A 26540-nucleotide genomic window follows, 5' to 3' on the forward strand; every position below is an offset into this window, starting at 1 on the left:
CAAGGAGCTGCTCTCGAATGCAGCCAGGACTCTGTGGTGCAAACTCCTGCTTTCAGTGTCCCTTCCCACCGGAGCAGAGCAGAAGCAGAGACTGGTTTTAAGTCCCCAAATCAAGTAAGCATCCCACCCCACTCTCTGCACCCACTCCCTTTCCCTCCATCCTGAGCAGTAAGTTTCCTCCCCTCCCATTCCTCCTCTTCCTGTCTACCACTGCTACTGTTTCTGGCTGATCTGGGGGCAAGGGAGCTGGAGTGGGCACTCCACAGTCACTGCTGGCCTGCCCTAGCCAAGAACAACAGCAGCAGTGACAACAATGGGCAGGTTCCTTCTCTCTGTCAGGTTCCCCTGGGTGTTTCCTGCCAGCCTGGGAGCAAGCGCAGAGAGGCGGAGCCCACCTACCACTGCTGTTTCTGGCTGAGCCCAACTGGAAAGGTGCAGGAGCAGCTCCAGACCCCCCCACCCCTTTAGTGGGGGATAGAGGGTAAAGTGGGAGCAGAGGGTGGGGGTGGAGAGAATAGGAAGGGAAAGGATGTGTGCTGATGATGGAGGGGAAGAGAAGGGGAGATTCTTACCTGCTTTGGGGACTGCTGCTCCCATTGTGTGGTCTCAGATCAAGGTGTGACCACTGTATCCCCTCTGGATCTGCTTGTGCCAGGTGCTGGGATGGTTGTGTGTCTCTCTGCTTATCGTTATCAGGGAGGCTGCATGCTCTGGGGGCTTCCCAAGATCACAGCAGCTTTTTAACCCCTGCCTTGAAGCCACTCTGCCAATTTTACTTCCTTGCTTAAAACCCTGTGCTCTAGGGTTCCCAATCAGTGATATTCTTGGAATGGTTCCAGTGTTATGTCTGTCCAGACTATTAGCAAACATGAAGAAGAACACACTTTGCCAATGTTTGGTCACTTGTTTCTCTGAGTGGACTGACTCATACTACAAGATGTTGTGATCTAGAGCTCATTAGAAATTTAAATGTCATTTTCATGGGTAATTTTGACTGTCTGAAATGTGCTTTCCTCTTTTGAATCAGAACAGTAGAAGGTTTTTAGAAATTTACCATGAAAGGGAGTCCAAAAATATTTTCATAACATTTTTGTTTAATTTAAAATTTCATGTTGAATGTAAAATGCCGTATTGAATTTAAAAATTCATATTAAACTTATTCCATTTTTATTTTCACATAACTTCATGATATAGCAGTAGTGGTTGTGTATATCAAAACATACTTAAAATAGTCTATAATTTTTATTTCATTTTAAAAAACATTAAGGGTAGCTGCTACTTATTACTGATTGAAACACTTCATCTTCTTTTCTAGAGCAGTGTCTCCTTTCCATATTGGAATAAAATAGTTTGATACTTCAGATCAATTTATTTTAACAATAAAAAATAAAAATGAAATATTTCAATGCATGTCATATAGTGTCAGTAGCTTGCAGTTTGACTGCTAACATGCCCTGTAATGTATAATCAATATCAATACAATAATGAAAAGTATATGTTGAATGCTGGAGGCTGCAAGTAGGAGAGGAACACCCTAGTTATATCCTCTGTTCACTCTCCCTTTCAGTATCCATGCTGTCCCTGTGTGACACAGGATTCTGGGCAAGATGGTTACCTATGGTCTGACCCAGTAAATGACAGTTCATATGGTCATACAATAAACAAATTTCCGAAACTAAATATCGAAATTTCAAAACTAAATTTTGATGTTGTCTTATGTAAAAATTCATTGAAATGGAAAGTTTCTTCTTTCAAAATACAGTTTTCTGTGGGAATTTTTGTTAAAACGTATGTGATTTTGCTGGGAACTTGGCATAATAAAAAAGTATTTTCTGATTTTAAAAAAATATTCCAAAGAACATTTTCCAAAACAGGTATACTGAAATTTCATTTATATAAAAATGCTAAGAACTGTTGAAAAAAAATGACATTCAAATTAAAATGCTGCAATATTTGCAGGACATCTATATTGCACCTTATCTGTTTCTGCTATGCATTGGCTAAGCGGTTAGGATGTTGCACTTTAAGCAAACAATTAGGAAATTTGTTTATTCTTCATAAGATGCTAATTATGGTTACTTTCCTAGACTATGTTTATGGTTATGTTACATCTGGAAAAGAAATTATGAGAGACTTTGTAAATAATGTACATGCCAAATATCAAAGATAATTATGCAATTTTTCTTGATAAATAAAACTATTAAAAAAATGAGTAGGAAATGCATTCTGGAGAGGTTAGCTAAATGGAATGGCAGGGCACTTAGCTAGTGTGCTGTAAGAGACTATGTGCCTGGGTTGAATGCTGACCATGTTTAGTAAGTGTCTGACTCTAGAAATGCTCATCCCAATTATGGTTGCATATTCTAGTCAGGTGGTGCTCAGCCTTTTGGCCCCATGGGTCCACAGGCTGGATTAGACCCCATGCCCCAGGATCGAGCCTGCACACCTGTATCCAGACTATGCTGCCACTGCTTGGCCACATGCTGTGATTGGGTCCTGGGAATGCACCCCTGTCTGGTCCCTCAGGCTGGGAATGGGACCCCAGATCCTGCACAGCCTCCACCTGGTCTTGCATATAGGGATTTGGCTCTGTGCCTCTGCCCAGTGCCCCACAGTGAGCTTGGTGCGGGAGGACAGAACAGAGCTGGTCAGGGAAGCACAAGCCCAGTGCTGCCCTGGCGAAGCAGCGAGGATGGTGGTGCAGAGTTGTGCCCCTTGCTGCTGCTGAGCAGGCAGGGGGCACTTTGTCATGGTGGCACAGAGCTTCCAGCGGCGGCAGTGAGCTTCCCCACCTGGCCTCACTCTGTCCTGCCTCGCCAGGTCCCACACACTGAGCTGTGCAGGCCCTGGAGGGAGGGCAGCAGGGAGAGCCCACCCCTACCCCAACTCCCACTCCTCCATGGGGTCTGCTCTGGCTGTGCCACTCATGGGGGAGGGGGAGCCAGGGTCTGTGCTCCACTTTGCTGCAGCACCCTCCACTTCTTACAGGCAGCAGCTGAGGCTTGAGTGCTGCTGTGGGGTGGGAGGGAAGGGAGCTGCCGACCTGGGGCCCTGGCCCCATAGCCCTGGTAGCTGGGGGTTCCCTCTGGGAGGTCTGAGGGGGAGGGTCGGGGAGTGTGGGTGGGGAGTGAGGGGCATTGGCAGGGCTGGGGGGCAGTGGGAGGGGAGTGAGGGGCACCAACAGGGGTGGGGGGGGCTGTTGGCAGGTAGTGAGGGGCACCAGCAAGGCTGGGGGCGGGGTTGCGGCTTGGGAGTGAGGGGCCTGGGCCTGTGTCCTAGTGAGTGATTTTCCATGATAAAAAACTGAGAATCAAATGTCAAAATTGATAGGTATTTAGAATTTATTTTATTATAGTGATTGAGGCAGTGGTAGGCTTCCAAACTGCTTTAAAATTGTAAATATATCAGTAAAATATTGTGTTATATATATATAGTGGTGTTTCATTTTACTCACAGATTTTGGGTTTTTTTAATCAGAGATTTTTTTTTTTTGAATCAGAGAATCCCTGGTAATTACTGTTTACAGACATGAAAAATAATAAAACAGCTCTTTAAACTTGGTGTACCCCTGCACCAAGTACAGTGCATGCCCAGAAAAGGCATTGTGTTAGTTTGACCCAGCTTGCCCAAAATTTGTATATATTGGGTGCTTCAGCGGGCCTTTTTGGCGCTTTTATCTAATAGCTGATTGAATCAGCTATTAGATAAAAACACAAAAAAGCTCCAATGAAGAGCCTGATCTATACAGATGTTGGGGAGCTGGGTCAAACTAATGTGCTTCTTCTTCAGGTAAAGCACTGTTTTTTTTCCCCGTGTCTGTCAGCAGCCTTAGTTCAGGCCATTTAGTGGGTTATCGTATATGCTCTGCTCTTTAATGGACACATAAGACACTCTGTTCCTGGTACACTGTATTGAATATTTCTGGACAGAGCAGGATATAAATCTAAATAACAGAATATGCACATAAATATTAGGCAGCTGAACTCCCCCCAACCTTTGAGCAAGGTTTTTCCAAGGCATGTGAAGCATGTACATTTTATCTAATACATTTTGAAGAATACTGGTATAGTACTAAATTTCAGAGGAGTTTGCTCAAACATATCTGTTTTTGTCCTTTTGGGCCCTCTCTATATGAGGCCAGCATTGCACCCGAGAAGCTATTTAACTGAAAAAAGTCATGATTTAGATCAGAGTGTCAAACAAATGGCTTGTGTAGCCCAGCTTACTGGCTACAGGGGGCTTGCAGTCCAGGAACCCTGTTGTGCTAGATGCAGTACACAGAACTATATAGGGTTTCTGCTTCACAAAGGTTTATATCTCATTATGATCATTTGTTAAGATGCTTTTGTTTGGTTAGAAGGCCCTGTCCACCTGTCAATTAAAATCTCAGAAATTCAATTTGAATATGATTTATATTTAGAATTTGTTTTGCTGTTTGTTAACACCAAACTGAAGAGAAGAATAATAATATGGCACCTTCCTTCAAATGTTATTTAAAATGTATACAATGTGTTAAAGACTGAAGAAATTATCTGAAGAGCAGTCAGCCATCCTGCCAGCCTTAAAAACCTTTTTTCCTTGATAGTATATGATTCAGCACTGGCCACACAGATTTAGATGAACCAGCTTTTAACCACATTGCAAGCCATAGATGATGATAATTAGCTCTAAAATGCTAGATTCATTAAATTTGACATAACTTTTGATCTACTCTTCATCCAATAAAAAGCAAGGAATTTGCAAGCTAAAAATGACTCACATTGCTTATTGCCTGCTAAAAACTGGCAAAGATGTCTTCTTCCTTGGATATTCTCTAAGTATTAGAAACTACTGAAGGCAAGTTTCCAACCTCTTCTGTGCAGCTCAAGGATGTGTGGCCTCTAAAGCAAGAAAAGTCTGCCAACACAAGAGGCATTCCCAACTATAGCAAGCACTTCAGGCATATTTGTACAATAAAGGCCAATTCTGACCATTTCCCAGAAATATGTAAGAGTACATCACACCCAAATAGGGGCAGCTTACGAAAAATTAAAAGTCAGATCTGGCTCTTCCTCTGTATCATGCATGTACTTTCAATGCTTCCCTACATCATTTACACTTTCATTATAATTTTACCACCCTCAATTTACCTGAACTGTGCTACTTAAACGATGACTCACAGTCATAACGCTTTGCAGGATCAGGCCCTTCATTTTGGTATACATAAATATATACAATACAAACAGCAAATAGAAACCTATTCATTCACTTCCAGTAGTGGCGGTCAGTGCTGAAAGAGCACCATCCCATTTATAAAGTAAAATCAAAGAGAATAATGAAAGGCTAATTTATTAAGTTGCAAATGGCATTTCTATAGATGAGGTGCAAATAAAACTAGTTATGGCCTGATTTTTTGAGAAGCTAATTCCTTGCAGTTGCCATTATAGTTATTCACTTATTCTTACTGCAATAAGACTTAGAAGACCCATGCAGGGACCAAGTCTCTCTTGTGCTAGGTTCCTAACAAAACCATACTGAACCCTGCCCTAAATAGCCTCTATTATTTATTTGATTATTTTAAATGATAAGACATCTCTACAGTAAGCTCTAACAGTTAATTGGACCCACAGTCACATAATGATGACCACCCAGAAGAAAAAGTCATAAATAATACATTAACCTAGCAAGTTCATACATCAGCCCAACAGAACACCACTGTGGCTCCCTGGGGACATATTCACAAACTTCCTACCAAACTGTATTAGACAAAAAGTCTACCTGCCCATTTCAACCTCTGTTTTCTGAGTGACAAGTTCAGCCCTGCGGTGTTCAGAGGGCCTCCTGGAGCTCTTGGATCTCTGTGCTCTGCTCTGAAGGGACCTTCCACAAGAACCATGAAAACAGTCATAATCACTCTGCTCCATTAGCCACCATCCTCACTGGTGGTGCTGCCACAAGAGAAACATTTTACCCCTGCTGGGGTTCCTCTTATAGATGCTCAACATCCACAGATGGAAGTCACGCTGCCTCCAGCAATAGAAACCTTTCCCAGAATATCTGTTTGGATACCCTGAGGGTTAGCCAGGAATGGTGCTAAACCTCATGATGGTCCTTTTCCAGTATCTCTTAGCTCTGCCGTGCTCCACATGGAGCACCCATGCAATGTTAGAGAGACTGAGGGGTGAGGTTATCAAGGAGACAGTCCTCCGCCATTTTGTTGGATAAGCGGAAGTCCTTATTGAGGATACTGTCTATAAATGGGCTGTAAGGGAAGTGACCTGGACCCAGGAACATGCATCCATCCAGGAGTTGTGACAAAAAGATAGAAAATCAATTAATACGCCACAAAAAGGAGCTGTATTCCTCTTAGGGAAGGGTAGCCAGTTTGCTTGAAAAAGCAGTTAAGGTGTTACAAGCATAAGCAATCCTAAGGAAAACAATGGGGAATTCTGTTTTGGTCATTATAAAGTATCTTGTTGAATACAACATGACAGAGATAAATCATCATAGTGTCCAGGAAATGGTCTTCTCTAATCCATTAGAATTCTTGGAACGGAGTTAGAAAAATGGGGCTTGATCCTGCAAGATTTTGAAGCCCCTGGCTCAGAACCCGTTGAGTGCTCGAACACAAATTTAACTTTGAGCACCTGAGGATTCCCAATAATTTCTCATTACTGTTCACATGCTTAAAATTAAATATATGTTTAAGACTTTGGTTATGTTCAGAGCATTCAGTACTGAATATAATGTATTTAGACTTTCTATTGGCTTTTTAACACATTTTCTCAATTATTTTCTTCATATGGAAGCATGGAGACCAGGACTGAGAATTAAAGTTCTTTCATATGTAAAAGAAAAAGTGGTTCAGATAGAGGAAGCAAAAAAGTCCTGATTATGGCAAATGTTTAGACTAGAAAGAACATTTATATTGTAATACCACAAGAAATGACGTATGACAGCCAAGTTTAATATGCCAGTCAATCACCTGGAAGAGAGGATGATTTTGGATTTGCAAGATTTGTTACTGATAAAAAATTACTTGGTGAGGATAAGAAAAAATCCAGAAAGATCTAATAAACATGAAGCCAAACAACATAACAGAAAAGGAAAGCCAATATAAGAAATGACCAATTAATAAATATTGGAAGAAAAAGCTGTTCAAACACACAAATGGGTTTTGAATTAATTGTCAACCTCCCTGGAAAAGGATCTAGGTGTAATTATAGAAAGATCAATGAAGGCATCTGCTCAGTGGGGAGGTAAATGAAAACAAAGAAGATGTTAGGAAGCATTGCACTGGGAATAGGGAATAATAATGAAAGCCATTATATAAATCAGTGGTACCATATGCCCTTGCATTTGACACTGAATTCAATATCAGAAAGAGATGATAGAAAAGGAATCCTAGAGAAAATACTAAAACAATATTAGAAGCTGACTGGAAAATAGTCAACATACAGAAAGGCAAATTTTCAGACATGAAGAGATATTTAATAGATTAGGACTGTTTATTTGTAAATGGATAGTATAGGAGGATACAAGAGAGGTATAAAATATTCAATATAGAGAAAGCTAATCTCAGCTTTCTCATAATAAAATGGGGCCATTAATAATACTAATTCAAAATTGATAAAAAATATATGGTTTGAGGTAATATACCATTAAACAGAGAATTTACTGCCACATGAAATCATATTCTGGGTTAACTCAGGCAACACCTTAACTACTGTTGCAGGGGTTTTTCACTTAGTATGACCAATCAATATCTAAGCACTAATCATTTAATTTTCTGCAGAAAAGGACCTGGGGGTTACAGTGAAGAATTAGATAGACATGAGTCAACAGTGCGCTCTTGTCAAGAAAGCGAACAGCATACTGGGCTGCATTATTAGGTGTGTTGCCAGCAAATCAAGGGAAATAATTTTTCTGCTCTATTCTACACTTGTGAGGACACATCTGGAGTACTGTGTCCAGTTTTGGGCTCCCCCCTATAGAAAGGAAGTGGACAAGTTGGAGAGAATCTGGCTGAGAGCAATGAAAATGGTTTGGGGCTGGGGCACATGACTTATGAGGAGAGGCTGGGGAAACTGGGTTTATTTACTCTGCAAAAGAGAAGATTGAGGGGGGATTTAATAGTAGCCTTTAACTCCCTGAAGGGGATTCCAAAGAGGATGGAGCTAGACTGTTGTCAGTGGTGGCAGATGACAGAACAAGGAACAAGGTCTTAGGTTACACCAAGGGAGGTTTGGGTTGTATACTGGGTAAAACTTTCTCACTAGGAGAGTGGTGAAGCAGTGGAACAGGTTACCTACAGAGGTGGTGGAATCTCCATGCTTGGATGTCTTTAAGACCTGGCTTGAGAAAACCTTGGCTGGAATGATCTAGTTGGGGGTGGTCCTACTTTGACCAGGGGGTCAGACTAGAGGATCTGCTGAGGTCCCTCCCAACCTTAATTTTCTATGATTCTATGATATGAACAGTTCTCTGTGATGCTCTTCTAGATCTCTGTGATCATCTCCTATCATGGCAGTTCTTGTATTTGTAGGGTAAGGTTGCATTAATGATATTAATAGATCTCAAAGGAACAGAAAAAACCACAGTGCTATCCAAGACGGTTGTGAAATCTTCCTCACTGAAAGTTTTCGATAGGATTTCAGACAATGTCTGTCAGTAAGGGTCCAGGTATATTTAACTGGACTCATTTTTGCGGGGTTTGACTAGATGAAGTCCTGAAGTTGCTTCCATGAATTCCATTTCAGTGACTTTGTTGAAATGAATTAAACTCTAATGCAAATTTTACAGGTTGGCTGAACTGGAAGGGATATTTTAATGGAAGTACAGCATAAGCAGTGATAGTGAAGTCTTCCTTGTTGTATCACTTACACTGATTTTTTTTCACCTTCTCTAACAACTCAGGCTTGCAATGATAGAATCAAAAGGCTTGAAGGGAACTCAAGAGTTATCTAATTCTACTACCTGTATAAATGTAGGATACATTATTATTATGTCCATTGAAGAAGCTTCCATAACTTCCCTGCCAAATTGCTCCATTGTTCTACTGTCCATTGCCCTACCAGTCTTACTTACTTACCCTACCATTCTTACTTACCATTCTTACTTACTTACACTTAGGAAGTGTTTTTTTTCCTGGGATTTAACCTAAATCTGCTTTCCTGCAGTTTAAACCTGCTGCCTTGGGTCCCACCTTCTGTGGCAGGGGTGAACAGTGGGTGGGAGTTCGTTTCCCTTTGGTCATGTAAATGCCAACTTTTTAATTGTTAACATGGCACTTCTGGCAATTACATGCAGGCAGGGATTCTGTTTCCCAGTAGCAAAGTTCCCTCCAAGCTGTGCACATGCGCAGCCGTACACAATAAAAAATCTTGCCATGCAGTAACTTTTTAATGCCGTGCACCTGCCCAGAGAGGAGCCAGGCTGTGGCTTCCTATAAACTTTGGGTGCGAAGTGCGGTGGAGGCACCAGAGGCAGTGTGGGACACTTACCAGTGGTAAGTTACCACTCAGCTACACGTGGGCCACCCCGCTCTGCTCCTCACTCCTCTGCTCTGCTCCACTCCTTACTCCTCACCCTGCTGGCATCCCTGCAAGGAGGGAGAGCAGCATGGGGCAGGCAGTGGCTCCTCCCTGAGGTGAAGTGGGGGCAGGAACGGGGGCTGGGGCAGAGCCAGGCACCATGTGGGCTCTGCCAGCTCTGGGGAACTGCTTCATTCCCCAACCCCTTCAGGCAAGCTTCACCCTGAGCCCCAACACCATGTGCCTCCCCAGCCCAGGGCACTTGGAAGAATGGAGAACCTGCCTTGTGAATGGAGGAATGGAGAACCTGCGGATCACCTGAAGGACCAAGGAAGAGCTTGCTCCTTTCAGCTTTAAGCCCTGGACATTGGCCACAGCCAGAGGTAGGAGAAAGGCTGGGAGAGGGGGTGTTGGTGCCCCCAGAAGTATTGAGACACCTCCCAGGTGCAAGGACTGTGGGGGTTTTGCCTGCCTTTAGCATGGTGCATGGTCAGCTGTCTAGGTCTGTTTGAACACATCTTTCTCTGCCCCTGCCATGGCAAAGGTCTCAGTGCTCCTGTTGTGTGTCCCACTCCCATCCTGTGGCCCACGATGGACCAGTACTATGGATACATATGTGGGTACACACACTATGAATGTAGACTGACCATGGGCAATAGGCTATGCACTTGCCATATGACCACATGTGTGCATCCCCTGTGAATGCATACGGTGACTAAGGCCCACTATTGCTAGCAGGTGTTAGGCCCAGGAGATGGAGGGCTCTCCCAGATTTTAGTTCAAACAACTGAGTGGACAAGGCAGTAGCCTGGAAAACTAGAGAACCAGGTTCTGATCCCCCTTTACTTAAATAGGGTTTGAATTTGTAACTCTGTGACCTCCCAACACAGCACTCTTAGTCCAGAACTACACATATTGAAGTTTTCGCTAAGCCCTAGCTTCTTTTGAAAGTGGCCCACTGGGCAGCCAAGAGAAGGAGATATGTGAAACCAAGAGGAGACAAACAAGCATGTGAAAAGACATGGGTGGGAGAGGGGGAGGGAGCTGGTTTCTAGTTTAGTTTTGCTCCCAGTGAGGCATAAATGTACCCCGCATTTATTTTTTCCAACGACTATTAAATTCAAGGGGCAGTGGCTCAGCTTCAGAAGTGGCCAAAACATGCTACTTAGAAAACAAAAAGAATCACTTAGGAGACTAAAATGAAATCAAATGCCACCAAATTCTTCTCCATCTTCTTTATGATATCCTTTCAAATATTTGAAAACTGTTATCATGTCCCCTTAATTTCTTGCTTGCATTCCAACCTCTTTATCATCTTTGTTACTCATCTTTGGATCCTTCCCAATTTCTCTTCATTCTTATTATAATGAAATACTCAAAACTGAGCACAGTACTCTATCTGAGGCCTAACCAGAAATGAACAGGCTGCTAGTCAGAAGTGGATTTGGGGGGGGGGGAGGGGCGTTTGCAGTGGTGAGTTGCACCCTTCCCCCTTTGATTCCTGGTTCACCCAAAGTTTAAAACCAACTGCCTGGCAGGAGCAGCAGAATTTCTATTCAAGCAGTGAGAGAGGCAATTGATTCCATGGCTCATTGTAATCTACCTGATTCCTTCTAAAATCTTATTTCTACAGGTATTAACGACCATCTCTCCTTTTAAATGGTTTTGATCAACTACAGGCATGGAATGAGAGGCTAAAAAAAATATGAAAGCAAAAAGAAATGGACATTCCAGTGGCCAAATCCTTACCCTACCATAAAGGGCTGATGCACCATGGCAAAGGTGGCAGTCTCAATCACCCATGCACCAGATTCGGACGTTCCAAGGAACTAATGAAGAAGTGGGGCTATACCATTGGTTCAACTGCCTGTGACTGCAACACAGAGTCTCAGACTATGCAATACGTGCTGCAATGCCCACTGTTTGAAGGCACATGTACAATGAAACATCTCACAAAGTACAATAAATGAGCGCACAAGCATGCATAACAAAATGGTCAAATGTGGTGTAGAAACATGAGAAGAAGAAGAAGAATGGTCTTGATATTTCACTATGCTGGCTAACCTTCTTCTGCAATTCTGCTATTAGCTGTTCCTCTTAATGTAGCTCCTATTTCACAGGCCTGCAGACTATTTTTTGCTCAAACTAAAATTATCAACTCAGTGTGGAAAGCATTGGATGCACTGGCCAAATACTGAAGAAGGCTAGATTTGCTTTATGAATCTTCAAATATTCATTTAATTGTAGTTCTATCTAGCCCACATTTCCCAATGCTGCATAGGCAGGACTGCATGAAACCCAGCATACTTTTGTAGGTTCTAGTTCAACAAACATCAGGCAATATGTCAGAACCTAAGGTTTTATCCATGTTGGGAACTGGGGACACATGGGTTAGAAATTTAATCTAAACTGAGAGAACATATTCAAGAAGAGTATACATTTAGTGACCATGTTTATTTTGTCCTTAAACCTAAAATTACAAAAGTTTTTTTTCAGTTTAGCATTTTTATGTTGTATATGAATGTTCATTAGGCACTTGAATATGACTGCATCTTATTTCTCTTTCCTCCCCAAGTCATTTTCAGATGGTAACAATGCTTTGCTGCTATTGACTTTATTAGGTCTAAAATCAATACCCTGGCTGCAAAAAACATTTTTCTATTATTAATTTGTTAATCTTCTCTCACGTTATTTTAACATGAGTCTTGAGTATGTGGTTCCCAGGCCACCATCTGCAGAATACTTGTCTTCCAAAATCTGCTTTGTGAACAGCACTTAATTTGGCATCTGATCTATTAAAGCGAATGAATATTCTAAGGTAGCAATCTGACTGTTCCCATCTACTTCCATGAGTAGATCAGAGCCTCAACCAACACTTTCTAAGATTAAAAAAAAATTTAATTATGTTTTTGTATGTATTTCCCAATTATTCTTTGCTGAGAGGTCTTTATTATCATTTTAGACTACGCACTGCTGCTCAGGGAAATTGGGTTCTGTGTTCCATTAAAAAAACTGTCCCACGTTGGAGTAAAATTATATTTCCTGTTGATTAAAACAGTTTTGTTCCTTTGAATCCTATAATCAATGTTTAGAGCCAGAAAGAACCATTGGCCACTTTTATGTGTGCTCTGGGGGTGGAGGAGGCAATGCTTTAATTAGAGTGGCTCAGAAAGCTGCTGTAATTAAAATACTGCAGCACCTCATGTATCAGTGTCCCCACACTTAAAAGTGGTAATGGGGGTGCTTAAACTAAAGCTTATTCGACAAGCTTTAGTCCAAGTGCCCCCATAACCATTTTTAAGCATGGGGATACTGATACACAAGAGGCAGCAGGCTACTGGAGTGCGGTAATTCCCATGCTGCAGTCTGCCCTGACATACTGTAATTACTGTGCATTGGAACAGCCTCCATGCTCATGTATAGGCACCCATCATGTCTATCTAGTCTGATCATCTAACTTCTATAACAATGGACCAAAAATGTCCTCAAATCTTCCTGCATCTAATCCAGTTACCCATGGTTGAAAAAGTTTTCAGTGGTCATCTGTAGCAGCCTCCAACTTATAGAAGCCTCTAGATGCAGTCAGTATTACAAGGATAATTAGCTCAGAAGAAGACAACTGATTTATGGATTTGAAATTCAAAATCCATCTAACAAACTTGCTACAGAAAGCCAAAACCACAATAATGTAAAGGGATTTCAGTTCAATTCAGTTAAAAATGAAGTAATTGGATTCTAACTTCGGAGGAGGCCTTACTTTTGCATGAAAAATGAAAATAAGAGCCATGTTTTTTGCTAATCTCATTGAAAATTTGTAACTTAGAACTCTTCCAATTATAGGTAAAAGCCTATTACTTGGCTTAAATTACATTTATAAAAGATGGGTACATTAAAAAAGAGTTATTCCTCATCTTGTTCTATTTTATTTCATGGTGAATTGCCTTGCAGATATGAAGAGACAGAAATGAACTTTCATATGTTTTGTAGAAATGCTAACAATGCCTTCCCCCCACCCGCAGAGCAAGCTAAAGATAGCATAACTGATTATTTCAAAGTTGTATTTTCAAATATTACAGTTGTGTAAAATATGATAGTTGGGTAAATGGGGTTGGATTTTGCATTAGTCAGAACATTCCTTCTCACAAGCTCAGCAGCCCATAGAATTAATCTGGTTATGGCGTGACAGTTTCTGTAGCCAGGAAGCACACACTGGAGTCACATCACATCTGACGTCCTTTGACACCACAGCGCAAATGACCAAGTAGACATTTAGAACTGAATCAAAAGGATTCATGCTCTTGGCGTGAGTCTCAAGTGAAACCTGGAACCATAGCAAGACAGCTTAATCACTGCCACCAGACTTCACATTTCTAGAGAAAGAAAATACCTGAGTTTCTGTTTGATTTTGATTAGGAAACGAGAGACAAGTTGCCTGAAAACATGTTGGAGTTTTAGAATCTTGGTCAAAATGTTTGAGGTGTTATAGGTTTGGAAACCTGGAATTCTTTTCTCCCCAAAGACATGTGAAAGAATACCCACCTCTCCAAATGACCAAGATAAAACCCACCATTCAGCTCTCTTTCTGTTAAGTTTTATGGCAGAATATAAACAAACATGGGTTGTAGAAACAAACAGAATAGTTGCGGAAAAGCTTGGCATGTCCCCATCATTTTTGTATTTTGACTGCCTTATCCCACCACAGCTCAAGTTGCTGCTGTCATCTTAGGTTCCAATCCTACGAAGACATGCAAATGTTAAAATTTGCATACCACAAATGGGGCTATTGACAAGACTTGATCTAAAACATGTGAAATCAGTATCCTTTGGATAACTCACAGCATGTAAACTGTAACTACATGTATAAGTCTGCGTAGGGCTGGGACCTTATATTCAGTATTGTATTGTTCTTGGAATTACATGATTTCATTGGCCAATCTGATTTATTGACTTCTTTCTGCACTGACCTTATGATGTACAGTAAGACAATTTCCCCTATATTACTGTAGACTGGATCCCCCTGCAGCTGGGAAGACACTGCTGGGAAATCTGTAGTAAGGGAGTAGGCTGTGGGTGGCTGTTTCTCAGCTCCACTCAACCATGGACAACTTAGAGTTAGCATCCTGTTCTGGTTTCAGTAGGAAAGAAGAGAATATGGTCATGATCTTTTAAACTTCCCTATGTAACAAAATTAATTAGTGTGAACTTTACATTTTGAATTGTGGCTACATGGAAAAGTTATTGAATATTAGACAGCTCAGACTAATATTTTTATGGGAATAATGGACACATTTTCATTTACATGATCAAATCTTAATAGTGTCCCTAAAGGTCTCATCTGGGCCAAAGCCCCTTGTGCCTGACATTGCATAAACACATTAAATAAATGATTTTGCACCAGAGTCTAAGAGAAAGGACACCCACATGGATGGAACAAGCAATAGTCTTCCTCCTACCACATTCTGTCCTCAAATCAATGATTCTGTGAAAGTATGTGAAACTAGGCTGTGAACACTAGATTCTTCCCAGTGGCAGCATCGGGAACAAAAGCATGCACCTAATCAGGACTGCTGTCTGGCAGGCTGGTCTTCAGCTCATTCCTGAGAGTTGCCCTAATATGCGCTGCTGATACACTGCTCCCAGTGGTTCATAGTACAGATGTAGAAATACCAGGGCATAAGAACATCCCATATATGGTAGCTCCTCCAAAATTTACGTCATTCTCTGTCTCAGAAACAGATACTTTCTAGAGCGACTGAAATACAGTCATTTTCCTGAAATGATGCCCATCACCCTGTACCATACCACCACAGCTGGGATGAACAAAGTCTCCCAAGTTTGACTTGCCTGTATATATGACAGAAGAAAGATGTTCCTTGTTATGATATCTGCTGACTCACAGATTTTCAAAGGGCCCCGGACTTGCAAATTGAATTGTGTGGGACAGAGCTGCAGTGTATATTTTAAAAAACAGTTTACTAATCAGACTTGTTTAAGGTGAAAGCATTATGCACCAAATTCTGATACTCCTACTGAAGGTCAGTAATATTCCAGCCCCCAATATCTATGAAACTTCTTTGCAGAGTTACCCCTATAACATTAATAGGGTTACTGCTGGACATGAAGGAGGAGACCCAAATCTGGGTTTATTTAAACATAAACTATAGGAAAGCTTGTCTGAACTTCACTTGTCTGCATCACAAATTGCATCAGTTTAATTCGAATTGTTTTTTTAAAAAGTTTATTTAAATTAATGCCACTTTCATTTGCTTTTAAGTTATTTTTTACCCATTTATGTTAAATCAGGAAGCAAATGATTTATGCTAAATTAAACAAAGCCAAGTATAAATTGATTTAAGAATATTCAGACAAGGAATCTGCTCCAGTTTTAACTAAATCGGTTTTAGAAATACACCTGCAGCTGAATTAGTGGGGCTCGTTATAAAGTCAAGACACTTATTTCAGGCTGCTTTACCTTTAGAATCTATTTCTAAGATGAAGAGGTAACTAGTTTTGTATACAGTAGTGGGCTATCCCAGGCAATCTTGCTTCTGAATGAGACAAGCTTTTCCAAGAAGAGATAAACAAAGAGATTGCCAGTTCACAAAGCGTTTGAAAAGCATCAGATGCATGAAATATTCAAACTTTCTGAACAACAGTTAGTCCTTTTTGATCTTTTATCGTGGACTTCTGAACCCAAGAAAATAAACATCCCAGATTGTGTCCTAATTGATTGTAGGGAGCAGAGCTGTAGCACCTGGGTGTGTGGTTTCCCTTTATAAATTAAAAGGTCAACCTGGCCCCTCCTCCATTAAGGAAAACATCCTGTTCTTGTGCTTTCAATGGCCTTAGGCAGCTAATCAGCATCATGTTATGGGGCTGTTGTGTGTGGGAGTCTAGTTTGAAGATATTATTTTCTCCTTCATTAGGTAGGAAGTTCTACCCTCTGCTGCCACAGTCCGGGGAAATGCCTCTCTTTTTTTTAAGCATCAAAAGATGGGAGATGCCCATTAAATGAGAGAAGTCTCTGAGCAGGCTGTAAACCTGCACAGTGAAGCCTGAGCTGTGTATTAGGAGATCTTCAAATTAACTGATGTGATCCTTCTAAATATAATAGTCATGGTAATGCTGCAAAGATGCCCTCCCTTGGTTCTGAGTCTCATTCATGTTCCTGCTCCAAGCAACTTGCCAACCCAAAATGGAAGGAAAATAAAATAAAGGAAGAAAAAATTTGAGTTTGGCAACTAGAATAGAAAAAAGAAAAAAAAAAGTAAGAATCACGTTTGTATTAGAACACAAGATGAAAGCTAGGTTTAAAGAACCCTGGACTTCCCGTTCACAGGCAATAAGCAATTACAAGGCAAAAATAAACTGTTAGGAGGGTTCCCTTGACTCTGCTATCTTTAAAACTTGCTTTAGATTCTCTGTAAAAAAACATTCAGATGCTCTCTCTTTTTATTCTTAGTTTGGAAACTGGGTCTGTGTCACACTTAAAATGTGCTGAGTCACCAAAATGTAGCCTAAAATGTTGCTGATACTGGTTAATAACTGGTAGTGTAGCTATGAAGGGGATAGCATTTCACAGCTGGAAAAAAGGTGGCTTGAGAAACAGAAGTACAATTAATTTCAGCATCATCAAGGAACAGTCCATAAATTTACACTGGAAATCAGAACTTGTTTTTTGAAAAGGTTACTGAAGTTACTTAGCACAATGGAATCTTGATCCATAACTAGACAAGGCTACAATACCAACAATAGGGAAGAGATAATAAGAAAATTAATGGTGCCAAATTAATTGAGACAGCCTCTAGATACAGGAAGGCAAAGTCGCTTCCACATGTAGGTAGTTGTTTGCTCTCTGCTCAGACCACCAACTGGGTGCCAGCATTATGATGTGGACAACTGTCCATTAGGAATTAGACTGATTCCACAAACTCATTTCATGTTTTCCATAAAGAGCTCTGTAAAACCTTTTGGTTGCTGATAGGGTTGGGTTTCATACCAAGGTGAGTACTCTGCATTGTGCATAGTCTCCTTATTTGGCAAATGTGTTTGCTATATAAGATGATTTAATGTTCTGTGCAAACAAACCTCTGTTAGTGCCTTTGTCACAGACTTATGTGACTATCTGAGCTGTGTGATTGATCATTTTGGCTAAGTACAGAAATTACATTTTTACAGATATAAGTGATCAGAAACTGGTCTATACCCATGACAGAACAGAAGTTCAGCACACAAAACGGGCTTATAACTGTAATAGAACAGAAGTTTGGCGTAGATTGGTTTAAAAATGGTGGAAGCCAGTCTAAGTTTTGCCTGCTTCCACCAAAGGGCTAGTGTGTGTTCTGTTAGCTAATGATATGAACTACGCTACTTATAGAAAAGCACATAACTTAAATCAATTCCACCTCAGGCTTTTTGAATGTCTGTACCTAGCAGTTTGACATGCTGTAGAAGGCACCCTACAAACTAAAAAATGTTTGCCACGCTATATATTTGCAGTGCAGACTCTAAGTCTGATACGGGGGAATTCTGGTATCAAAAGAACACACTCTTGGAAAAAGTAGCACAGAGCACAGTCTTGGAACATGCCTGGAAACAACTGGAGGCTGGGTCCTCCAAGGAAACTCTCTAGCACCCAGCCAGAGGGTCTCTATGCTTGCTGCATGGCCCTGCTGCTCCAGCACACTGGCATAGCATGCTGGAGAATAAAAAGCAGGGCATGGCTGGCAGCAGTGACTCTGGAGTTGGCTCTGTCTTGGGTTGCTCCAGAGCCTGCCAGGCACCCCAGGTTTTCCCTGAAGCCAGGCAGCAGCAGCAGGACCAGGCAGGCTGCCTTGCAGCTGTGCACAGGCACCAGCTATGCCCGTGTCCTGGAGGCTGGAGGACCCAGGTTTCAGCTCCAGGCCAGAAGCAGAGTCCAGAGGACCTGGAGGTCACAGCAGGGACCATGGGCAATCCTGGCAAGCAGGGTTGTGGGTTTTCTTTTTCCTATGGGAAAACACAGAATTTTTCCTTTTAAAGGGAAAACTGTGGGTTTCCCCATTTGCAGACAGCTTTCTGCAGGCTGGTAGAGTTCCAGACTGCAAGAGCTACTTGCACATAGGTGGGAAACTGGAAGTCAGGGGCAGCCACGGAGCCTGCACAACTCGATGTGCCTATGGGTGAGTGTGAGGACTGCGTGAAGGGCTGCCCCCCCGCTCTTCTCCATGGTGCACAGCCCCTGCTGCCGGCAGCAGCAGCCAGCATCAGGCCCTTGGGGTGCTCATGGCTGACTGCACGCAGAGCCCCTGGCCATTCATTGCTCTGCCTAAGTCCTGGGTGCTACATGTGGCACATGGAGCTGGCCCATTCCATGGGTCCAGGCTGGATCCTGCTTCCACAAGGGGCTTCCACCACTCCAGTGGGACCCCGCACATGGAGGCATGGAGCCCAATGGCACGTGAGTCTCTCAGTCCACATGCCATGGGGACAGGTGGGCTCTGTGCCTCCATGTAGGGGTTCCTGCTGGAGTGCTGGGAGCCCCATGTGGAGGCAGGAGCCAGCCCAATCCTGACTGAGGGTGCGCACCAGCATGCTGGGCTGGCTCCGTGCGCCACACTTAGTACCCAGGTCTTAGATGGGGCTGCACACCGCCGATGGGCTCTGTGTGCAGCTGGCCATGAGCACATCAAGGGCCCACTGCCTAGAGGCAGGGGCTGTGTGCCATGGTGGGGGGGAGGTGTGTCGGGCCCCCCACCCACAAACCCACACAGACTCCCACACCTCCCATGAACCCCACACTGGCCAACACCCCACCTCCCCTAAACTCTACACACCTGCCCACAAACCCACCCCGAACAAACCCCACCCCCGTGAACCCCACACAACCACCCTCCCTACCTCTCCCCTTCCCACAAACCCCACACTCACAAACCCCACACAGCCACCGACAAACCCCCACCAGCCCACACCCCTTCCTCCCCCACAAATCTCATGCCCCCCCATAAATCTCACACACCATGTGCCCAGCTACCTGATGGGATGGGACATGCTGGTGGGAGCTATGGCTGCATGGACAGCTGCCACACTGCAGCTGCACCCACTCTGGTTCTGGGACAAGCAGCCCTAGCCTTGGCGGGGAGAGGGGCAGGGAGGGCTCCTGGTCCCAGAAATTTCTTCAGGAGTATGGTGGGATAGGGTGAGGGGTGAAGGTGGCAGCAGGGGTTGGTGATGGGTGTGGGGACTAAGGTGGCAGTGGCATCTATGAGTGTATGTGCTGAGCCAGGGGTGGCACCAAGGGTGTGTAAGAGAGAGACTGGGGGAGCATTCCAAGTAGAAGCAGTTTCCAGAGTCCAATTTGGATCCCCCCTGCCCCCTAGAAAAGTCTGTGCAGGGGGAAGCCAGCCTGGAAGGAAAGGGGCTTGCACAGCCAAGTCCCTGAGCCGCAGTCAAGGTCTTCCCAGGAAGGACCTGGGCTCAGGTTCAGGGAGCAGAACAGCAAGGGCTGGCCCTACTCAGAGCCACAAAGCAGTGGATGGGACAGCTGCATCTGGACTTACGTATTTGTGAAAGGAGGGAGCTGCTGCCAGGAGGTAGTGAATGTGAGGCAGCCAGGGGCTGTGGCTCAGGAGTGAGGGGCCTTGGTGGGGCAGTGGGCATTTCATTTTAATTGTGGATAAAACACAGACTTTGGGTATTTTAATCAGAGAAGTTGGGATTTTTATCAGACGACTTGCAATGTTTAACCAGAGAAACCAGGATCCCTGCTGGTGAGGCAAGAGATGGGACCTGGGCAGAGGAGCCTGCCCAAGACTGGCACCAGGGACTCAGCTGGAGGGCAGATGAGGTGGCTGACTGCCTGGCTATTTGGGGACAGGAGGACACACTTTAACAGTTTAAAGTGGGGCACTGCAATGAGCATATCTTCTGGGCGATAGCTGCCCAGATGTTAGAGTAGGGGCACCGGAAGACATGACAGCAGTGCTGCACAAAGGCCAACTCTTCAGCCATTGCCCACTGGCAACTGGCCCAGAGGTGCAGGTGGCTCTTGTGCAGTGCCCATACCACAGTCCAGGCAGCCATGTGGCCCCTGTCTGGGTCTGGCAGGTTCACAGCCATGGGACTGCAGGTCCAAGAGGGTGGATGCTATTGCAGGTGGCAGCAGGTCACAGCCAAGCAGCAGCCCCCATTGCCAGACTGCTGCAGTGGTTGGAGAGTGCAGGGGTCAGTCTTGGTCAGGGCTGCTGCAGCAGTCCAGCTGGCACAAGGGACTAGTGTCCCCAGACACCAACTAGCTGGGTCTCAGAAGCTCCTGAAGGCAAATAGCCCTGGGCACAGGTGCTGGCAGAAGTGCTGGCCCCAGCCTTTAGCTCCCCCTGGCTGAAGATCTGGGAGGAGATGGCAAGGGTCAGCTTGCCCCAAACAGCACCACTTGCCCCACACAAAAGCATATGTTCAGGCATGTGTACTAAGGCACAAATTCACAAGTGTACATGCCTGCATGTGTGAACTCACCCCCAAAGGTTAACTTAATTTTACAATGACTGTGTCTACATGAGCATGGGTGTTTTTTTCCCATGCATAAGAAGCAGTGGGACACCTTGTGCTGCTTCTACTTGTCTTTGGAGAATGCCTGTGCTATGTCCCCTCTGGTGCACGGTAGGTTACCCAGTGTGTGGTAGGGAAGGCTGGGGCTAGCACTGGCCTGTCCCCAGCAGCCTTACCTGGGGTCTAGGGGCCTCTTTGGGCTGTAGCAGCAGGAATATTGCTTATTGGAGCCTGGTAGTAGCTGGAGTGTGGCTCTGGCCAGCCAGGCTCCCATTCTGGGTGGTGCGTACTTTCCCTGTGTGTACCGCTCTGCTTTTTTTTTTTTTTTTTGCGTGGGTTTTTTTGACCTTAGGATCTCCTGGGGTCAACCCCCACCCCACGCTGCTACCTTGCAGCATGCAGAACAACTAATTGTGCAGTGTGTGGCACTGCAGATGTGTCCATGGCACCAAATGCTGCATGGCTGCACTTATCGGGACACAGCCAATGAGGTGACCTAATCTTTCTAAGCTATTCCTGCATTTTCCCCAAGAGATTGTTTTTCTAGTTGTGGAGAAATTTTTTTTTTTACCCAAATAACTCCATTGTGGCCGCTAGTGCAAAATGTACGTAAGCTGTCTGTTGGAGATATAAAACATTGCCTCATGAATGTCCATATGAAAGTGAATGAGAAAGGGCAAATATGGTTGAAGCAAAAATCTATTAAAAGTCAGTAAGTTTTCTTGTTTATAAATGTAGCTCCTGCAATGACACAGAAATGAAATCTTCATTATTTCTTTTCTATTCCATTTCACCCCCAAAACACTGATACAGCTGCTGTTTGCATTTACAATGTAGCTATCTCTATATTTATTTTTCCACAGTTACATGCCAAGGCATTAAGCCTGTTTTCTTGGGAGTTGCACTGTTTTCTCCTTTCACATCTATCTCTTGCCTGTAACAATTTATGCTAGAAATATCCTCTGCTTCTGGTTTGCCATAGCACCCCCTTTTTTGTATTCAAATTCCTCTGAAGGGCTTACTATTTTCATGATAACTGTAAGATTAGAGCATCTGATGATGATAAATAATGAATATATTATGTAACTTCCTAGTGTATGCTGTCTTTTTGGTTCCTGGCAGATTGTTAGGTTTTCAGGGCAGGGGTTGTCATCGTGTTTGATCCAGTGCAACACCAATCAATTTCTGTGTGACATACAATAAGAGAATGAGTGAAACTATTTTCTTTATGCTTCTGTAAATCTGGAGACTGACTGTTAATATTTGTGTTTGACCCACATATATACTGATGTGTGTATAAAATAAACATAAGCACTTTCAGTTTCTACACGGGAAGCTCATTTATCAAGCCACGTACATCAGATGTATATCATTACTGCATATGCAAAACATATTTTTCCTTGTTAATCTAGTGCATCATATGTGTTCTTCTGCCCTCTGTAATCAAATTAAAGACATTTCTTAAGGAGATAAATGTTTACTGTTCCTTCTTTCTTTTTCTTTGCAACTTTACTGTATTACTAATCTATTATGACACAATATGAAGCGACTAAATGTAACCCCTTCTTCCCTCCCTCTAATTTCAGCTCTTTTAAAGGATACATCAAAGTCCTGTCTCTGACACTTTTATTGTCCATATGGTCTGTGACATGTACAGATGTTACATTTGCTAATACACTGATTATCAAAACATGTCCTGTTGTTCACTTGAGGACTACATCTTGCTAGTTCCATTGCACAGATTGATAGTTTTCATAAGTACATAATGCACTAATTCTGTAGCTACGCAGATTTTTTTGTAGAGATGCTAGATGGCACTGCTAGTCAGTGCTTTATTTTGAACAGCTGGATTTCATAAAGCTAATTCTTCAAGTTACAAAAGGGCATGTAAGGTATTATTTAAACTTGACAGCAAATGCATTTAGAGAATATATTATGATGCACTCACAATAATGTTTCCACTATAAGAAGACTCAAGTTCTGGCTCATAAAGAATAACACTGTTCTCTATATTGTTTGAATTTACAAGAATGTACATGCTACACATACAATGAGTTATCAGAGAAGGGCCACTTATCATGTATTGTGGGACTTCACAACAAATTCTTATTAAATAATTTAGGTCCTGTCCTTTTAAAATATTTTTTATTTAAGAAATAGAGACACAAGGGTGGGTATAACAATATTACCAATTTTCTGGCAGAAACTTCATTTTGGCAAACATGCTGCTACATTATTGAGGAATACAAAATAAGTTATTTGGAGCTCCAACAACATTTTCATATCCACCCTTAATGGTAATTCCTTTTCTACAAACGTAATTTCCCTCCCATTTATTTTGAATGTTAATCTATGGCTTTCTTTTCTGTACTTTGTTATTAAATCCCATTATCTGTCATGAGTTGTGGTTTTCATTTTAGAAAAATAAACCTTACACCTAACATGAAACTGTGAGAAACCAAAACAAAAATGCCTTTGCGGAGAAAAATTCTAGGAATATATAAAGCCCCTCCTGCCACATAAAGATTTGCGACTTGAAAAAAGTTTATACAACGTTATTGACTATTCAGTCTCTGTTTAGTGGGTATCAAATTCCCTTCTTTTGTTTATTGTGCAGTAAGCTTACAAAGAAACTGCAAATTCTCAGCCTTCCGTGCAGACAGTTGGATACCATGTCTAAGCGTTTGGAGCAACCAAACGGAACCTGCATCATTCTGACCATTGGCTGGGTCACTGGCTGGGGCTTAAAGACTCACCTGAGTAACTCGAGAAATCCCTTCAATCTCCCCCTTTTGATTCGCCTTTCACAGGCCAGTACTTTTTATTTCTTCTCATCTGTCTGCTATCATGTTAACAAGCAAAGGAGAATCTCAGCAGTTCATTGACAGCATAATAAAATGGGATTTGGATTTCAGTGTCCAAAGAATGGCTTGCTTTTAGGGCTTTAAGCTTCAGTCTCGTGTTGCCTCAGTGATCAAAAAAACCCCCAAAACCCCAAAACATAAATAGCTGACCAGAAGAACTGCTTACATAGATTGTCTAGCCATGACTGGCAAAATGTAATATAATAAACTTCATGTAAAACAACAAAAATGTATTTCATTATAAAGTTACATTATTAACAGAGAACGTTCTTTTGTGTGGGTTTTTGCAGTTAATTACTTTCCTCTAAAGCAAACTTCAAAATCCAAAACCTAATTTGAGACAACTCAGAGGACAATAAGCCAAAATCATTATTGGTGTAATTTCATGATGCTGATGGGATGAATTCGGCCTGGTATGTCTGTACAGGAAAACTCCTGCTTCCTCTCGGAAACCCAATGCAAATGTAACCCAAGATTATTGCTTTAAAAATCTGTGCTAAGTGACGCTCTCAGGTGAATATTGTGCTAAATATTTTATGACTACTGAGAGATGTCCCTTGACAACATCTAAGGAATTCCTTGAGTAAAATAAACTCTGCTTTGTAAAAACAGACAAGGAGCGTGTGTATATGTAGAACAATATTGTTTATTGTGGACAACCTAGTACAGTGTAACACAATATTGTGACATAGACCCACAAGGTTACATGGATTTTGAAGCACATGCTAACCCTCCAACCTTTTAAAAAAGCTGACCCAAAATGTCTAAATTAAATTACATGTATGTTTTCAAACTACATATTATATATATATATGTATACAAGATTATTGAAATATTGTTTTTATCTAAGCAAAGTATTTGCTTTTAATTGTAAAGGGACTGATTTTATTTAATAAGCTTTTTTGCCTGGAAGCCTCTCTAATATTATTTTTAATTAACAAAATTACATTAGCTTTGCTGTGACACAAAATCTAATATATGTCTCACTAAATTGCTGGTCATCAAGTACCCTTACAACAAATTTTACAACATCCAGTAGGACAAACATAATTTTCTGGATTAGTCAGCTGTTCCTTATTCTGCATAATTTAGATGCTGTGAACTGGAGAGGTGTGCATTATTTATAAATAATGTATGTGTGGATTAGTTTCATGTAAGGGAAAGATGAGTAAATAAAACCACTCTAATGTGCTCTATTTATTATTAATCAGTGCAACAGAATAACTCTTAAACTGTCCCATGGATACTCATAACACAGCATTCTAAAAATCTAAGGGCTCATTGAAACCTAACATTTTATGGAGGAGTCCCCATAGAAATCAGTGAAAAGTTATGTCTAAAAATTAACTTAGGTACATTGAATTCTGTGGGGAAAACATACTTTCAAGAAGGAATGACAAGCTCTAATTCATACGAGTGCTGGTGGGTTTCAAATTAAGACTTCAACTTCATTCTTCACAGTAAGTCACATGGGCAGATCACAGTACCCATGCAGAGCTTCACTGACTTCAGCGAGGCTCCATTTAAGTGCAGGGGTCTAATCAAATGGCTGTATTAGGACCTAAGTAAGTAAACAGTGATGCCGCTTCCTGTACTGAAATCATGTCCTTTTTCCTTCTCATTTAGGCAAGACTATCAGTCTGCAGCATTGAGACCCTTTTCACTGTGCTAGCAAAAATTATTAAGGACCAGATTAAGACTGCGAGAGTAGAAGTGCCCTCTCCTTGCTTGCTCAAGCAATGTTAAGGAAGGCTAGGTTCACTGTAAGTCACTGTACTCTGTAGAGCAGATGAATGCCTCCCTGAGACAGAATGCCCCAAAAGGGGCAGGAAATATTCAGGTACTTCCATCTCTCTTCCCCATGGCACTGCCATGAACATTTTCCATCCCTCAAAGGATATATATAACATTGAGGTGCTTCCTCTTCCTGCCTGGTGCATGTATCTTTGCAGCACCTAAATACAGTAGAGCATAATCCAGCTGGAAAAGAACAGGCTGTTCTATGTCCAAAAAGGATGCTGCAGTGCTGAGGCACCTCATGCACTGAGAGGAATTCAGCAGCCTTTGCTGGCTGCTGATACACCAAATCAGTGGCTGGGGACTGAAAACACACAGTACATAAACCTAGTCAATAGGGAAATGAAAAGGACAAGGTCTGCTTAACTCCCACCTTTCTCCAGGGTTTAAGCAGTTTATTTCAGATGGCAAGGAATACCTGAGGATAGCAACCTACAACTATTATTCTAAAAAGGAGCTGGGGTTATGTTTGTCAAATGTTATTGCCACCAGTGAGGCTGGTGCCGCCCAACATCATGCAATAGTTCAGAGGAGTGGTGCCCAACCTTCTGGGCCTGTGTACAGGATGAGTGGCTTGGGTAGGTCTATGGGCCAGATCCAGTGTGGGGGCAGTTCACAACTGCAATCTGGGGTACCAGCCCAGGCTCCCTCTCCCCACTGGCATGATCCAGCATTCAGGGTCGTGTCATGTGGCCCACTGGGCTCCATATGTGTTTAGAAATGTAATGGTGGGGGTGTGCTGGCAGTATTAATGCTGAAGCTCTGGAAACCAACTAATCCTATCACAGCTCCTGATGCCCAAGTTCTTGCCTCATGAGGAGCCCTGCAGGCTGGATTTGGC

General features: G+C 42.5%; 1 long non-coding RNA gene across 1 annotated transcript in view; it reads left to right on the top strand.

The window, feature by feature from the left end:
- The window catches only part of LOC149868133 (uncharacterized), a 29901-nt gene extending 7150 nt beyond the window's left edge, over positions 1–22751 (top strand). Inside the window, exons 2-3 of the long non-coding RNA XR_016441188.1 lie at positions 9765–9895; positions 11146–22751. This is a non-coding gene — a long non-coding RNA (uncharacterized LOC149868133). The remainder of the gene's footprint in view (positions 1–9764; positions 9896–11145) is intronic.
- Positions 22752–26540: the final 3789 nt, after the last annotated feature.

This window comes from Crocodylus siamensis, chromosome 3 (assembly GCF_052110815.1).
Source record: "Crocodylus siamensis isolate JL-2025a chromosome 3, ASM5211081v1, whole genome shotgun sequence".
Lineage (NCBI taxonomy): Eukaryota > Metazoa > Chordata > Crocodylia > Crocodylidae > Crocodylus > Crocodylus siamensis.